Source organism: Neodiprion lecontei, chromosome 3 (assembly GCF_021901455.1).
Source record: "Neodiprion lecontei isolate iyNeoLeco1 chromosome 3, iyNeoLeco1.1, whole genome shotgun sequence".
Lineage (NCBI taxonomy): Eukaryota > Metazoa > Arthropoda > Insecta > Hymenoptera > Diprionidae > Neodiprion > Neodiprion lecontei.
Window position 1 is genome coordinate 11,287,619 of NC_060262.1, and position 19,020 is coordinate 11,306,638.

The 19,020-nt window shown below is 40.4% G+C and overlaps 1 protein-coding gene across 1 annotated transcript in view; it reads left to right on the plus strand.

Moving 5' to 3' along the window:
• Positions 1 to 19,020, plus strand: part of LOC107228051 (zinc finger protein with KRAB and SCAN domains 8-like) — a 490,765-nt gene that overhangs the window by 402,647 nt on the left and 69,098 nt on the right. The gene's annotated exons all lie outside the window — the stretch shown is intronic.

A 19,020-nucleotide genomic window follows, 5' to 3' on the forward strand; every position in this document is an offset into this window, starting at 1 on the left:
GAATTGAACGCTCTACAAAAGTGCCCATTGCGGCAAAGCCATAACTCATACTGACGAGGTAGTACGGGCCACTAAACCTATTTTTTCTATGAAATTCGCGTTTTTTCGCCTCTATCTCATTACTAACATGAGTTACATGAAAAATGTAAATGAGAAACTTAAAGGAAATTTAATTTCCTACAAAAAAGTCTTTAACGCTATCTCGCTAACATCAATACTTCTCGAGATATTTCAATTTTAAGTTTATGAAGTTTTAAATTTACATAAAATATCACGTCAAATTATTAAAAAATATAATTTCTCTATTATTTATCACTAAGTTTTCAACAAAGTACTTTTTTTTTGAAGATGAAAGGGTAAGAAAATGTTAATAATCGAAAATATGTCAGTGGAAATTTTTATGGCTTATAAAATTTTAGCTAAAGTTAAAATGCGTAACGAGAAAAAGAAAGAGGTAAAATGTACGTGTGTATTTTAGCGCTGATTATTTCTTGTTAACTCAGATCCCCCACTCCTCTCCGCGTAACAATCAGATTTTGGCTTGACCTTTAATTAACTCACTGAATTTTCCGCTTAATTACAGCGCTTTCTTTCTTTCCTACCACTTATTACTAGTGTCGCGGGGGTAATAAACAAAGATTCGTGTACGCTAACCTCAAAGTGTCTATTGTTTGCGGTTAACGTTGCGTTACGTATTTTTTTCTTTAAAATCATAATTATTAACAATGTGTGAAAAAATTGGTGACAAAATCTATAATTATTTAATCGGGTTTGAAATAAAAACAGTCAATAACAATAAATTACCTTCATATCGCGATGTTTTGAGCTTGTTTATGTACAAGCATCATTCTTTAAAACAAACTGTTGGGAATAGTGCATCGAATGTTATTAATGAGATTAATGCTGTTTGGGCCGGCTTTTTGATCCCAACTATTTGTCCTCAGCACAGTAAGCAAAAGCTACAAAAGTTTTATGAGGAATATATTAACATTAAAAAACACCGTAAAAAAGTAAAAAAATCAAAAGTTCAACAAAGCAATGTAAACAAGTTTTCGGAAAAACTTGATAAATTGTTTGATATTTCCAATGGCGCTGCAATTAAAAACTTGCCAGAAGAACTTAGAAACTTTTTATTTGAGTGTCAAGGGAAGAATGGTAATAAACGTTTGCCAGTAACCTATGTTTCACCAGAAATGATTTCTGATAATCAATCAGCTATGGAACACGACGTAGATAATGAAGCTAATGACAACATTGAAGAAGAAATAGGTTAGTTTTTAAATATTCACTCAATGGTTACAATAAATAAAATATTAAATACTTAACAAAGTTGGTAATTGTTCAGAGTCGTGGCTGTTTTTATTTTCAAATATTCAATTTCTGATGAAATTTAAGAAAAAAAATAAATAATTGGTTAAAGAAAATTAATTTCATGCTCCGAAAATGGTGAAGCCGCGATTATAAACAATTACCAAAAAAATTTGTATTTTTAAAGATTTTTCTTCACTTCTTTATAACTATTAAGTTTAATTATTAAACACTAAAAATGTTCCATTCTAGGTCTTAGATTATCTCAACAAACAACCTTAACCAGTTTCTCCAGTAACGTATCGAGTTCTAAGGAATTAAAACGACCTTCCTCCGATTATGAAAATGAAATTCCTGCACCGAAAATAAAAAAGTTCAACATTTTGACTTCTGAACTCGTATCAGCACTTGATCGTACTGAAACTACCGATAGAAATGCGATGTTTATTATAGCAGCTGTAATAAAAAGCCTGGGCCTTGATATCGATAAATATAATTTAAGTTACTCCTCAATTCGTAACGCACGTATTGCAAAACGTGAAGAAATTGTTGATACAATAAAGAAGAGGAAAGAAGACGACGATTCTTTTGTAGTTCACTGGGATGGTAAGAAGCTTCCTACAGGACAGGGTACACTGAAAGCAGAACGACTGGCGATACATACATATTTCTGGAACAAATACTTCAAGAATTCTAGAAGCTCCATTTCTTTCTGATGGCACTGGATCGAGTCAAGCTTCAGCCATATTCAACACTTTAACTAAATGGGATCTTTGTGATCAAATTAAAGCGATGTGTTTCGACACAACTAGCTCAAATACTGGTAAATTTTCATTTTGTTCAAGTAATAAATTATTCATACTTTAATTTCAAAAAAGTAAGTACATAGTCAAGTCAAGTCTCCCAAAATAATTTACAAAGCTTTAATTAGTTTTTTTAACTTCCCGCTAAGAAAATCCAAGATTTTCGAAAAATCGGGAAGTTATTGGTTTTACCCCGTTTTGCAAAAATCGAGTTTTCAACAGATCTCGATATTTGAGGCCCTAGGAATCTTCCCTGACTCCTTCTGAGAGGTTATCACTGTGTCTGTATGTGTGTGTGTGTGTGTGTGTGTGTGACCAGCATATTTTGAAAAAACTCAAAAAAACTAAGAAAAAAAATTTTTTCAAATGTGGTTTTTGCGGAATAACTTTTGAACGGCTTGACCGATCAATTCCAAAAACTAATCAGCTCTCAAGCTTGAAAAACAACGTCGATCGCGCTCAAGCGATTGAAAATCGGTTGATTTGTTCGTGAGATATCGTGAACGAAAAAAATCGAAAAAAGTGTTTTTTTGCAATAACTCCGAAATTTTTCATATGATCGATTAGTAGTCTTAATTCTTTTATAATACTCAAAAAACTACATCGATCATCGCCAACCAGGTGAAAATCGGTTAACTCATTCAAAAGTTATGGCAGCTGGAAAATTAAAAAATTGTATTTTATTAAATTTCCATTAAATTTTTGAGCTCAAAAGCATAGAACAGCTATCTTTTGAAGCTCGGTGAGCTTAGTCTATTGGAGAACTAATTTTTTTTGAGCTTGAAGAGCTCAAAAACAGCAGAAACAATACATTTTTGAGCTCGAAGAGCTCGAAAACATCATATACATAAACGCTTGGTGCTAAAAATTAGCGGGAAGTTGCAGGGATGGCCTTTAGGGTCGACCGTTTTCCAGATTTTTTTTATTGATGTAATATTTAAAATCCATACGGCGAATTGAAGCAACAAAGAATTATAACAACGAAAGTTTTTATGAATAAACATGTTGAAAAATTCAATTTTAGATTTCATAATTATAATAAATTTAAATTCTAAAATACAATAAACTTTTTCAGGTGATGTAAATGGCGCTTGTACTATTTTCGAAAAAATGATTGGTCGTGATTTGCTGTACCTTGCTTGTCGGCATCATATATCGGAATTAATGTTGAGAAATGTGGCAGAAGTGGCTTGGCCAGTTACGAATGGTCCAACTGTGCCAATTTTCAAAAGATTCCGAGACTATTGGCCAAAGATTGATACATCAGTGTATGAAATTGGCATAAAAGATGAGCTTATAGCAGATATTTTAAACGATAAAAAACAAGATATACTGGATTTTATCGAAGATCAGTTAAAGGTATGCTTTCAAATAATTGTTTAATTTCATACTTTCAATTCCATTACTTTCATACTTTCTTATGAACAGAAATAATTTTACGATTTTTCAAAAGATCAATTTTTTTACTGTGTATTTATTTTAAATTATTTATTCTTTTATCTCATTAGACTCATCATCCAAGAGATGACTACAAAGAGTTTTTGATGCTGAGTCGTATATTTTTGGATGGTGTAGAAAGTCATGAAGTTAAATTTACAGCGCCAGGAGCTTGTCATCATGCAAGATGGCTTTCAAAAGCTCTCTACTGCTTAAAAATATATATGTTCCGCAGTCAGTTCAAAATTTCAATCAAAGAAGTGAATGTTTTACGTAAAATATGTGTTTTTATCGTATTATTCTATGTTAAAATATGGTTCACGGCTCCAAATGCGATAAAAGCACCGAATTCAGATTTGGAATTAGTGAAAAGTCTCATACAATATCGAGACATTCATCCTGATATTGCAAATGCAGCTCTGGATAAATTATGCAGGCATTTGTGGTATTTACATGAGCAGCTAGCTGGCTTGGCACTTTTTGATAAAACTGTTTCACTAGAAGAAAAATTAAAAATTGTAGAGAAAATTAATACTACAGTAGTCCCTAAAAAGTCTAGTAAACGTTATGCAGTAGCCTATAGTGCAATATCTTCGATGGCAGATCAAAATATAAGTGATTTTGTGACGAACAATTCATTATTTATCGTTAAACAATTTAATCTTCCTTGTGGATTTTTGAATTCAGAACCAAATACATGGGAAACTAATCAAGAGTATCAGCAATGTCTTAAAACATTCAACAATTTGAAGGTAGTGAATGATATTGCCGAGCGAGGAGTAGCACTAGCTGAAAAATTCAATCAAGCTTTGACAAATAATGAAGAGGTGAGGCAAAAAGTTTTTCTGACTGTTCAAAACCATCGCTCAGAGCACCCATCGTGTACAAAATCACTATACAGTCAAAGAAAAGATAAATAAAGAATTTTTTGTTATTATGTTTATATATAAAATTTTTATGTCTGACATATTTTCGATTATTAACATTTTCTTACCCTTTCATCTTCAAAAAAAAAGTACTTTGTTGAAAACTTAGTGATAAATAATAGAGAAATTATATTTTTTAATAATTTGACGTGATATTTTATGTAAATTTAAAACTTCATAAACTTAAAATTGAAATATCTCGAGAAGTATTGATGTTAGCGAGATAGCGTTAAAGACTTTTTTGTAGGAAATTAAATTTCCTTTAAGTTTCTCATTTACATTTTTCATGTAACTCATGTTAGTAATGAGATAGAGGCGAAAAAACGCGAATTTCATAGAAAAAATAGGTTTAGTGGCCCGTACTACCTCGTCAGTATGAGTTATGGCTTTGCCGCAATGGGCACTTTTGTAGAGCGTTCAATTCTGAAGAGAACCTATTAATCGCCATAATTATGCCATAAAATGCCTCTGAACTATAGAATTTTTAAGAAAAAAAATCCAAGTTTACGTGTATTTTAGACGAAAAATCTTTGGATGACCAGGGCGAGCACTTAAAATTAATATTAAGGGTTAAAACTTTCAGGGAATTTTTTTTTAGGTGTTTCCAACAAAATTTCACGATGGGACCGAAAAAAAAAAAAATATTCGAAAAAAAAAGCACCCTAATGTACACGTATCAGCCAAAAGTTTCGACCGCAGTGTACAGTAAGATCTCATACGTACGTGGCGCTGCCTGTCTCGAACTTTTGGCGATGCTGTACACTCTTCATGTCCTACACAATCACACCTTATGCATGGATAGGGCCCCTACACATATAGAGAGCGCCTCTGTAAACTTGGCAACATCGCAATTTTTCAGTATATAGTAGCGTCCAACGTGAAAGTGTCAGAGTTCTGTAAAGTTATATTTGTTTTGTGAAAAAAAAATCTTGATAATGGCAACCCAAACGCGATTCAAGGGTCAGTTTGTGAAGAAAAAAGTGCTCGATAAAAAACTAAAAGCAGTTTCCGCCATGTGTCCAGCGAATGCCGCTAAACGAGAGGACAGTGGACATAGCCTCCATGATCGGCAACAAGAATTTGCTGTCGAAAGGCGCCGAATCGTCGATTTAGAATATCTGGCCCAACAATTGAAGTGTATTCGCTGCAAAAAAGATATTTTATTGAGGAAAGCGGTGAAAGAAACGCGAATGGGATTGAACTCAATTCTGCACATTGCCTGCGACGAGTGTTGTTCTATAACCCAAGTACGCACAGGCAAAACACACGTAACGTTGGAAAATAAGACGCACGGTGATGTGAATACGAACGCTGTATTGGGTGAGTTATTTTTTCAATTGTGCAAAATATAGAAATTAATTCGAAGAACGGATTAACCTGCCAAGGATATGCCTAATATCAAAATGCATTTTACAGGTGCAGTTCATTCTGGCATTGGAGAAACGGCGTTGAACAAATTATTGAATTGTTTAAACATCCCAACCATCGGGTCCCATGTTTTTAAAAAATATGAAAGAGAAATTGGACCAGCATTGGAAGCTGCTGCGAAAGATTCCTGCCGTAGAGCTGCTCAAGAGGAAAAGAAATTAGTTATAGAGAATATGGAAAGATTGTGCCTGGAATTGTAAGTTTTCACAACAATCTAATATTTCTATAACAATCCTACATCCCAGTGGATAAGACTGAGACGGCGCAAGAGCTCTCACTAGCATCTGAGTTCATTCGCAGTGTCACCTTTGCATACTGGAATGCAGGATTGCTATAGATTTTTTCCAGCGCCTCGACACCAAGTATTAACTTGCGGTCAAGCTGCTATTGTGATTTCAGTGTTTATTGTTGAGAAAAAAAAACGTACGTGTAATTTTTGCAAATGTGACTTATCTCAATAATTAACTCCACGGTGTCTGTTATCGTAACGAAAATAGTTATCATGGCATACAATACCGTAAGAAATTTTGTGAAATAAATTTTGCTGCGTCAGGAATCTAGATTTTGTATCATCGCAGTTAACATTCAATGCAGCGAAATGATAAATTCTCACTGTGGTGACAGATATTGTAGAGGAAATAGTTATGGTATACAACACTGTAAGAAATTTTGTAAAATCAGTTTTACTGCTGCGTCAGGTGAAATGATATAGATTTAGTGTCATCGCAGTCAATATTCATTGCAGTGAAATGATAAATTCTCACTGCGTTGAGCATAACATTTTATCAGCGTGGCACTCCATCTCCCTTTTTATGAATCCCTTATTGTAATTATATTAAATTTGTATATAGCGGTGAGAATCAAATCCATCTGTAAAATAATATTTTTTTAAATAGCAAATACGGTTATACTTGATATTTTAAAGAATTTGTAACTTAGAGTACGGCTACAAGGTGGAAAATTTTATATAACTTTTCGCTGTTGAAACTATTGCAACAGTGACATAATGGCATATGTAATAGATATATGTATATATGGTGATGATAAAAAACAATAAATTGGAATAAAATGCTTATCGTTCTTTTCGTTATCAGGCCACTAGATATAGTCGACGAAGTTTATCCATTCGCGCGGACCCTCGGCTCTCTCACTAACCCCAACCTTCATCCTCAAACAATCGACGATGATGTAAGGAGAAGAGAGGAATTTGACACAGCAATAGGGAACATCGTGAATATCATCGTTTCCTATGATATGGGCTGGAGCAAGCGGGGCAATGGTCGAAGCTACAATAGTTTAAATGGCTATGGTACGATTGTCGGTTTTCTGAGTGGAAAAGTGCTGGACTTTGCAGTGCGAAATCGGAAATGTAGAATGTGTACCAACGGCCACAGCAAATCCGATCACGAGTGTAGGCAAAATTTTTGCGGCAGTGCGAAGGCGATGGAGTCTGACGTAGGCGCCGCTCTAGTCAACGAGAGTTCGATTCTCAAAGATATCGGGCTGAACGTGAGAGTTCTGATAGGGGACGAGGATAGTTCAACTATCGGAGCAGTACGACAGGAAAATCTTCAAACAGTCTTCAAACTCGCAGACAGCAATCATTTGAAGAAAAATTTTGCCAATGCTTTGTATGAACTACGAAAAGGTTACAGTGAAATGAGAAACAAGAAAGTTATTCCTCATTTGAAAAAATGTTTTTCTTACGCACTCGTGCAAAATAAAGGACATAGTGCCGAGTTAGGGAAAACTATTCGCAATATCCCTGAGCATGTTTTTGGCCAGTATGAAAATTGTGGAGTTTGGTGTAAAGGTACACATAAAATTGAACTGAAAAATCAGCAATTATACACCAAGCTTTCAGAGCTATTTGGCAAATATGCTGAAAATGCTGCAAAATTTTCTGTTGCTGCCTCCAGTCAAGCGAATGAAAGTATTAACAATATAATGGCTCACAAAGTACCTAAAAATTGCTGCTACAGCCTGAGCGAATCAGGGGACTACCGATTAGCTAGCACTGTATGCACAAAAAACGAAGGCGAAAAACACATCATGGACGTCAACTCGAAATTGAATGTATCACCGGAGAAGCACACTGCATCTTTCGCGAAGGTGTTGGACACAAAAAGAAAAAAACGAGCGATGAAGGCAAAATTACCAACAACTAAAGCTCGAAGAAATTTATTGGCACGAAAAAAAGAAGCCTCCAGGAAGTCGATGGAGCAATCTGAAGAGATTCAATATGAAACTAACTGCGGCATCAACTCTTGTTCAGAGAGCAGGGGAACTGTTGATTTTCGACTTCTCTTAGATATTTTGCCAACCATCGCAGTATCGGTAGACAGCTGCAATATAATATATTTCGATTTGGAGACGTGTGAGTTCTCGAAGGACTCAGAAATTTTACAAATCGCAGCAAAATTTGAGAATTCAACATTCAGCGTCTATCTCCATCCGTCCAAGTCGATTGATGCTGATGCTTCCCGGGTTACGGGGTTGAAATACGTTGGAGGAAAACTGTATTTCCACAGCAAAGAAGTAGCCACAATTACGCCTCGTGAAGCTCTAATTCCATTTCAACAGTTTCTCGAATTTTCATCGAAGCCATGCGTTTTGGTTGCTCATAATGCATCGTTCGACTCCTCTCATTTACTGCGATATATAATAGATTACGGTATGATCGAGAGTTTAAAAATATCGCAGGGTTTTCAGACAGTTTGACTGTGATGAAAAAAGTTTTGCCTGAACGAAAAGCCGAAAAAAAAAGTTTCAATTTACCAATTTTAGCCCGCGACTTATTGAATTTCGGAACATCCGATAAATTTCATGAAGCCCTATTCGATGTTGAAACTCTCGAGAAACTATGTGATACTTTTGCCACAAAGGAAATGTTTCTTGAAGTTTGTAAGCTTTATAAAGAAGTGATAATGGGGAAACTCCTGTCACCAAGTCTAAAATATTTGAAAGGCGTGATATCAAATCAAATGATTCTGAAAATAGCAGGAGCCGGAATTCATTATGAAATTTTAAAAGAGGTGTACGCGAAAGATGGCGACATCGGAATAAAATCTTTATTATCGGAGAAAACGATCTCAAATAAACCACGGGTTACAAAAGCGAAAAAAATAATCGAGACGCTAGTTGAACACCTGAGAAACAAGGGTTAATTTTTGTTTATCAGTAATTGACATTTATATTTAAAAGTTTTCATCTGAAAAAAAATGTTATTATTGTTATCAATGTTGAAAAAAAATGTATGCATTGAATTTATTTTTTACTTTGTCCGCAATATTTGTTTTTATATACGTATATTCGACACGCATGATCATAATATATATGACACAATATACATGAAACTAACGCTTTACAAAAGTGAAAAAAAATAATCAAGACCGTTGTTGAACACCTGAGAAACAAGCGTTATTTTTTGTTCATCATTAATTGATATTTCTATTTGAAAGTTTTTATTTGACAAAAACTTTATTATCGTTATCAGAATTTAAAAAAAAAAGTTATTCATTGAATTTATTTTTACTTTGTCCGCAATTTTTGTTTTTATATATATATTTACAACAATATATATATTCTATTCATTTGTATATTCACACACACGACCATAGTATATATGACACAATATACGTGAATAGTACACAATGTATACGAATAAATAAACGAAATTTAATTAAATAAAACAACAAATTTATTTTCTATCCTTGTCGTAATTATTGAAACCTACGAAAAATTTTACCATCGCGGCTTTTACGACGCGCGCATCTGTTCCCTGCCGCCGTACACTGTTGCCGTTTCGTCACAGCTGATCGTATCTCCGTTCCCCGTCGCGTAAGATTATTCATTTTCATTAATCGATATCTTCGAAACTAAACGGTGAAAAATATGTATATTTTTTTTAAATTAATCCTACAGTAGTGCTCAACACGAGAGTGATTTTTCAATGAAGTCGTAAGATCCGTTCGGGAGCTACCATAAAAAATCTAGACAAAGTCCGTCAATTTGCGTGTTAGGTATAGGCCGCGCGTGCAAAAAGATCGATTTTTAATTGCAAATATCTTCCAAACGGGACGGTAAATCGGTTTCAAATTTTGTGAGTCGGTCCATGGAGGTTGTTTTTACACCATAATAAAATTTCAGGCCGTTCCTAAGATTTGGACAAAACTACAGAACTACCTTAATGATGTTTCGCTACGGCCATTTTCCTGGAGAGCTCTTAAGTAAAGTACGTCTGCGTAGGTTTGTTCGGAGGCGTCTGAGAACCCATGGAGTTCGATTCTGTTGGTCCTAATTAGCCAGCGGGGGATGCGAATGTTGGAGAGTGTTGTCCATTGAGTGTGAAACTCCCTCCAGTCTTGTAAGATGTGTTGAGGAAGAGGATCGTCCCACTTGGCGTTGATCAACCATGTTGACTGGATGGTGATTTTTGCTCGAGTTGTTACGGGTGTGAGCCATCCTAACGGATCGAAGAGTTGAGCAGCCTGCGATAAAATAATCGCTTCGTAGTAGCTTTGGTGGTGGTTGGTCGAACGGTGAATGGGAAGGTGTCCGATTGCTGGCTCCATTGAAGCCCTAGAGTGGAGTGAGTTTCCTCTGTTGGAGCCCAAGACATGTTGCCCTTTACCAAACGATCTGACTCTGGAATGTGTGTGAGCAGAGTGGAGTCGTTTGACATCCATTTCTTGAGTGGGAATCCGCCCGCCATGCATATCTCCCAAAGTTCCTTTTGAAGACTGAGGAGTTGCGTTTGATTATCTGACCCAGTGAGGATGTCATCAACGTAGATGTCTCGTTGAAGAGTAGATGCTCCAAGTGGGAAATTTGCCTGCTCATCATGAGCCAGTTGTTGGATGGTTCTGATGGCTAGAAAGGGAGCACAAGCGAGACAGTACGTCACGGTGTTGAATCGGTATTCGCGTGGGTCTTGATCTTGCTCGGTTTTCCACAGTATTCTTTGGAGGTCTCTGTCGTCTGGATGTACGAGAATCTGCCTGTACATCTTCTCGATGTCAGCAGCGATGACGAAGCGATGGGTTCTCCATCTGAGCAAGAGGTCAGATAGAGCTGGCAGCAAATTCTCCCCCTTTAGCAGGAAATGGTTGAGAGAGATTCCTTGTTGAGTTAGGCAGGATCCGTTGAACACTACTCGAAGTGATGTAGTGGTGCTGGACTCTCGCCATACTCCGTGATGAGGAAGGTAGCAGACGTTGCTAGTTGGCTTGGGTCGTTCGACCACTTCCATGTGCTTCATGGCTTCGTAGGTGGACATGAACTTCTGGTACTGTTGTTCAAGCCCCTTGTTGTGTCTAAAGCGCTTGAAGGTGTAATTGAAACTTCTTTGGGCGGCTCTCCGGGTGTCCGACAAGTCCATTGTTCTTGATGACGTTGATAGTCGCACGATGTAGCGACCTTCGGGTGTTCGTGAGTGTCCGGTGGCGTATGTGTCCTCACAAATTCGCTCGTCGGATGTCAAGGAAGGAGGAGCGTTGGGTAGTTCCTCCTGTTCCCAGAACTGTCGAACTATGGATGATAGTGAGTCCCTCGTTGAACAGTGGTGGCTCACTGTGGTATTGGTGGATGCGTTTGACGCATTGGTGGTGCCTGATAGAATCCATCCGAAGATTGTTTTCTAGGCGATGGGTTGATTTTTGCCTCCCTTCCGGGAACCGGTGTCCATGATTTGAGCGTAGATGTCGGCCCCGAGGAGGACGTCGATGGGATCGGAGGCTTCAAAGTCTGGATCTGCTAGATCGAAACCTTTGATGTGACTCCACTCCCGCCTAGATGCTTCTACGTTGTTGCGGTAGAGTGTCAGTTTGGGGAGGATCAGTGCTGTCGTTCCGATGGTGGTGTCCTTGTGACGAGCAGTAACCTTCAGCTCGACTTTCCCCTTTGCTGTTGCGGTTTGGTCTCCACCTACTCCGAAAATGGCGATTGATGTTTTTGCTCGAGTGATATGGAGGCATTGTGCTAGCCTCTCGGTGATCATACTTGTGTCGGAACCTTGATCGATGAGCGCTCGTGTGTGGTGTAGGTTGCCGAAGCGATCTGCTACCCGGATACGGGCTGTGGCTAGCAGAACGGATACTGTTGTCGCTGGGCGCTGCTTGGCAATGAGTCAATTGGCTGAGGTTGCTGGCTTCGGAGCGGCCAAGGCATCGTGCAGCGTGGTGTGATGTCCCTCCGAGTAAGTTCGGCACGTCTTCTTGGATGGACATTCGTGATGATTGTGCTTGCCCAGGCAGTTGGTGCAGCGGTTGTGTTGCAAAATTGTGTCCAACCGTTCCCTGGCTGGTTTGCCCTTGTAGGTTGGGCAGAACATGATGTAGTGTGCCTGGTTACAGATGATGCAGCTTTCCGTGGGTGCACTGCGCCTCTGCTCTTGGTCGGACTCGCTTGCTTTCTTCTTTCCAATGTTGTTCTTGGCTTGATGTGCATTTTTCCATTATGGTGATGGCTCGGGAGGTTTCTGTTCTCCTTTTGGTTGCTGGATTGCCTCAAGCGTCTGGATTCGGCGTTCGAGGAAGTTCCTGAGGTGTTTGTAGGTAGGAGGCTCCGTTGTCTCGGCGATAGAGGTCTCCCAATCTCGACGTGTTTTGTTGTCGAATAGTTCGACCACCAGGAAGACATACAAGTCCTTGTGCTGCCCGATGGGTCTTCCAATGGCGTCAAGTGAGCTGCTGGTTGAGATCATGCCATGGAAGATCCTTTGAAGTTCGCTTGCTGATTCCGCCTTTGCCTTTGGGATGGATGTGAATTTGGTGAGGCATGATCTGATCAATGCCCTTTTGTTTTCGTATAGGCCGCTCAACGCGTTCCAGGCTTGTTTGTAGTTTTCTGCAGTGATGCTGAGAGTTTTTACCAATAAGTTGGCCTCCCCCTTCAGGCTCGCCTTGAGGTAGTGGAGTTTCTCGACTTCGCTGATCGATGCATCCTGGTCGATTAAAGATTTGAACAGGTCTCTGAAGGATGGCCAGTCTTCGTAATTGCTCGAGAACATTGGCAGCTGGATGCGAGGTAGTGAAACTCGGCTGTTGTTCTGCTGTGGTTGGGTGTTTGCAGAAGAATTCCTTGGTTCTCCTTTTAGCCTTGTAGCAAAGTCGATGAGCGTGCCGCGTTGAGACTTGTACTCTTCTTCCACCATTGATGAGAACGTTGTATAATCGTGCTTCTTTAACTCATCTTTGAATTTGTTGAGAAGAACTTCGTGTTGACTCTCGAATTTCTCCCAGTATTTGTCGAGATTGAAGATGCGTGCTTGGACGGCTCCGGCGCTGATGTTTGCTTGGCCGGTCTTCCCGAGGTTCTCAACCATCCTTGTGATCCTTCCATGTAGCTCCGTCTGGCTCCGGATCAGCTCTTCGAATGAACGATCCATGACTGCGTTGGGTGGTTATATACGAAGACGAAGGTGCTGCGGTGCTCTCTGGTTGTTGAAGCGTTGACCTTGTCCTCTGTATCCGGTTCGAAGGAGCACACCAATTCATCGCTGCACTTCATCGCTGCAGCCTGCACCGCGGTGCAACAGGACTAGGACTACTCCTTCCCTCGCGTGGCAACCAATGAATTAACTGCCTTATATACATGTATTAAAGACTGTAAATAAATAAGGTGTATATACAACAATAAATCAAATAACTCATCTTTGAAACTACAGCGATCTACTCCTTTCACGCGGCTTGGTCGAATAGCTAACAACAAATAGCGAACATTTATTCGTGAAACGCTTGTTGCGGTGCGTGAGTTGTAGGCGCGCGACCGACTAGTTGACTTCACTAAGTTGTTGTGAACAACTATGGTAGTATGTTAAAAAAATGAACATTAAAAGAACATTTGGTTTCCGTAATATAAACACATGATATGATTATTTCAGCATCAGAATGACGTTCTAAAAAACGAACGCATACGTTAACAGGAATGCAATCTAATGTCGATGCAACAAATTGATACCGTTGAAGCTTGTTACCCACAACCCTCAGCCCGACGCTCACGTGCCATAGCCGGCCCGAAAAGCGCGAACGGACCCGGCGCGGGCAAATTTGCACATATTCTTATGGAAAACACGCACAGCCGTATACACGGCGCAAATGCCCCCGCAGCCGCTCCGCGCAGTCATTCGGCTGGCCAGCCTCTCTCCATGGTCCGCGCCGGTCTATAAGCCTGAGGCTACCGGCCGGGAGAGAACACAACTCTCTGGCACGCCCCGGCAACCACACCACTGCATCCCGCTTTCGGCTCCAGCCAAGAATAAAAGAAGCAATATAACGAACCAACAGTCCTTCTAAGGATTCTTTTCTTTCTTCTCACATCTTCCTCTCCCTATCCACCTTCCTCTCTTCCTGGCTCGCCGCCCCTCTCCAACCCAGCTCTCTCTACCCCCCCCCCCCCCCCTCCGCCTCTGTTCATTTTTTTTCTTTTCTTCCCTTTCCTTTTTTTTTCTTCACCGCCACCCCCCCCCCCCCTTCTCGTCACATTGAGCATATAGCAAGCTACAGATTCGTAATCTCAAGATCTACATAAATAAGGTGCATTATTTACTCCAAACTTAATGTTCTCGAGAGTGGTACCAACATTATAATAATGTATTCGGAAATACAAGTTCTATAGTTATTCTGACATCGTGGGACAGTACTAAAGAATACACGCAACCGTTTAAAGGAATGTCATTGTATGTAGATTAAAACGTCGATCCTGTCAATCCTACAGATTGGTAATGTCATATTTTACATACATAAATAAGATGCAATATCAACTCAAAATGTAATATAGTCGAGGATTGTACCAACAGTGAAATTATGGAATAAAGAATAAACGTAGAAGTTACAAAAAACTAAATTAAATGTCAATTAAACGACCAATACTGTTGAATCCACAAACTCGTACTGTCAAGTTTCACTCAAATAAAATGTAATGTTGACGAGAAATTTCATATACCAGTATTAAGCAATATCTAGTTAAAGTTGATGTGACATTGTGAATATTTTCGAGTTTACTGACACCATCAGTTGTTCTAACATAACTTGAAATGTCGAACTGACTTTCATCCGTCGGTTGATCATATCCGGATTTAAAGGCAAATAAAGTAATGAAAATATCGAATTTTTTCAAAAAATTATTTCATTATTAAATTTCATAACTTAAAACATACGTAAATTATATTCATAGAAACATTTTATAGTGATTCCAGTCTTCTCGTAATACATTTTGTTATATAAGATGCTTATAGAGAATTATATTCATACACCTTTTATTATAAACTTCTCAAATATCGTACCGCATATGGTTTAGATTTTTTTATAAATACTTTTCAACCTATTTTGAATCTTTTCATCACACTTTATATTATTTTGACAGAATTATATTTATACATATGTTAAGAGCGAGTTACATTTTGTTTAAAGGTTAAAGTCAGGAGAATGGCAGGAACTACGAGTAGAAGTTCTATAACTCGAAAACTGGTAATTAATAACATATTTTACCGCAGAGATATTCGGCGTACTTGCCGTCTCAAGACAATTAGATTTAACAAGAACACATAACGTTACACAGAATGCGCTCAATAGCAACTTTAACATAGAGACAGCTAAAAAAATACCAAATTATAAGAATTCGGAGCAAGGGTTTTGCGTACGTGAACATGCGCAGACCCGTATGTCTGATAATCCTGAACATACTGATACTTTTCTTATTCTCTAATTATAGGCACTCTTAATCCTATCACTCATACGTACGTACGTACCTACATGCGTATACGTAATAGTTCGTTCTCAGTCATATCGCATTCGCTTTCATTCTCGCGCTCATAATAAGTATATAGTAAAGCTCGCCGTTAACACAGTGACGTGGTATTTCGAAGCCCGTCACATAGTTTAATTATCGCACTTCCCTACGTACGAATATCGCTAAAAATAACGAAAGCACGTCTGAGGCCAATACTCCAAAACGAACGACTAGTTATCTTTAAGTGAAATTCTCTTTATTAAGCTAATTCTATTCTATTTTCTAATTTTGTAACGCTCTACGAGAACCATCTACGAGACTTCCGCTTCAAGATACCAGGATACTGCCTGACAGGGGTCACCTACCAGCTCAACACCGACCACCACCGACTACAGACGAACGAATACCGCTGAAACCACTCCCGATGGATGCCTATCTAAGTTGTGAATAGGGTCGTGCGTGATGCACAAATAGCACCTCCAACTATTTGAGACTTATCGGCCAGGAGCCGAATCACGAATCAATGCTTCTACCGCTCGGATGCATCGCCAGACGGCGTACAGGGCTATGCGTCAAAAACACAACAAAGCCTCCCGTCGACGATACTTATCAGCCTGGAGCTGAACCGACCACGACATCTACTAAGTCGTTGTCTATCACATAGAGGACGGTTTTCTCTCAATGAACCGTCCTATCGAAGGGCTGTGGCGTGGAATAGGCTAGACTATGCTGACTACGTGGATCTGGTGGATATAGTGTGGGGATCCGGGTCGAGGGCCATCACCACCAGATCGTTCCGGCATGAGGGCTCCGATGAGCGTGGGCCGGGATGCAGCGCCAACGAAATAGCTACAACGGGGAGTACTAGTAGAGCAAGAAGTGAAGTAGAATCGGTCGCAAGTCCAAGAGATCGGTGACGCAATATTATCGCACACCTCAATATCGGAACACATGAGCGGTACGACCTCCCCTCTCATCAACGATACAGCACAGCTGAGGGTAAACATCTCCGACCACCTTCCGACGCCCCGATACCTCAATACCTGCCAGCGAGAAAGACGAAAAACAAGCGGCGAGGGATTATCGCCGCCTACCTGTAGACCAGACCTACGCGACCTGCTGGCCCAATTAGAATAACGCAAATTTGAGGAAGAATCACGTGACAGCAGCACGACGAAAATCAGGATCATCGCTCGTCTCGACACTCTACGTTCAGTTTTCAACAATAACAGACGTGTTCTTGCTATCGCTATCAAAGTTCTTCGTACCGCTATCGTATCGCATTCTCTAGTACATGTTATCTCTCTCTCTTTCTCTCTCTCTCTTTCCCCCTCTCCCCCTCTCTCCCTCTCTCCCTCTCTCCCTCTCTCCCTCTCTCCCTCTCTCCCTCTCTCCCTCTCTCCCTCTCTCCCTCTCTCCCTCTCTCCCTCTCTCCCTCTCTCCCTCTCTCCCTCTCACCCCTGTCGTTCGAATTTGCTCTGCCGTGGATCTTGAATCGGCTGCCCTTGACTGACGCCGACCATCCCTGCGACCATCCGTGGACCATCACCTGCACTCTCCAAAGCCTGCTGGACATATGCAATATTCTTGCAATCAACATCTGCGGATATGTCATGTTAATGCCAATTCCGTACGAGGTCACATCGACTTACTACGATATCACTTTGCCTCCTGCTCTACCCATATCATCGCTATCAGTGAATCGTGGCTACACTCATTGATTCCTGACTCTATGGTGTCACTGCCGGGCTATGGTATTCTACGTAATGATCGTGCCGGCAAAATAGGAGGTGGGGTCGCATTGTATGTGCATGCCTCGCTTCGTGCGAAAGTGCTGGCTGTCTCACCGTCGCAGTATACGCATAGTCCGGAATTTCTTATTGCGGAAATCAACTCTCCATCTAGCCCGCCTTTTTTTGTTGCTGTGGTTTACCGCCCGCCTAAGTCAGCCAACCTTGCTACATTTGAATCTGCCTCCGACGCTACATCTGTTGCCTATAGTCTTTCAGTAGTGTTGGGTGACTTCAATGCTAATCAGCTAAGCCAGTCCTATGATGCGGATAACGTGCGTGATTTTTGCGCCTCTCGGGCTCTTTATCTTGTACCCTTCCGGGCCACTTGCCATACCCATACATCGGATACCCTCCTTGACTTGTGCCTGGTTAGTGATCAGAATACTGTGCTCTCGTTTTGCCAGTCCTCCGCACCCTTCATTGCTGGGCATGACTTAATTTCGGTGGAACTGCATACTCCTGCTCCGCCACCTGGTCGCAGATCCTTCAGAGCACTTTCTTTCGGCAGCCTTGACCTTGATGCGTTCCTGGGTCACTTAGCGTCCGCCGACTGGTCATCTTTTGAGGCTCAGAATCCGGTCAATAGTTTATTGCGTTGCCTACAGGACAATGTCACTCTGGCCCTAGATCGGCACGCTCCTTACCGCGTTTGCACTGTCAAGCGTAGTATGCCCCCATGGATCTCACCGGTCCTCACTGCTCTCACACGGGCGGGGGACTCATTGTATCGTTCTTACAAGCGCCTTCGTACGGAAATTTCCCTTGCTCGGTATCGAGAGGCTAGGGATGAGCTTCATAGGCTTATTTCCGCGGCTCGCTCCGATTTCTTTGCATCTCGTCTTCTGGCCATCACTAAACCTCGTGCGCTTTGGAACGAGCTCAGGGATCTACGCATTGCCCCTGCACAAGGGAATGACATTGGTGACTTTTCGGTGGATGAGCTTAATTCTCACTTTGCCGCAGTTTCTCAGCGACTGAGTTCCTCATCGGAAGTACGTGCGTTCTGCGCGGACCTTCCTCCCGCGTGCTATAGTGATGAGCAGTTTTACTTCAAGGACACCTAGCCTATTGTGCTCCAATCTGCGATTCGTCATTTCTCTTCGCAATCGCGTGGAGTTGATGAATTGTCGCTCTCCAACATTCAGCTTGCGCTTCCAGTTATCTTTCCTTACCTTCTTTCTCTGCTTAACTACTCGCTCAGCACCTCTGTTTTTCCGGAGTTCTGGAAGCAAGCTCGGATCCGTCCGATAGGGAAAGTGAAGTCTCCAACCTCACTCGATCAGGTTCGTCCCATCTCAAACCTCTGCTTGCTGTCCAAAATCTCTGAGCGAATCGTCCTAGAGCAGATAACCGATTACCTTGAGGAGCGGAACCTACTAGATCCTCGCCAAACTGTCTTTCGACCGGGCCATAACACCCAATCTGCTTTGCTTCGGCTTACTGAAGATGTCCGTAGAGGTGTTGATGATCGGAAGGTGACTATTTTGGTACTTTTCGATTATAGCAAGGCTTTTGACACGCTCTCCCATGCTATTTTACTAACTGAGCTTCTTGGTCTTGGATTCTCGCAGCACGTGTTGAAGTGGATAGCATCTT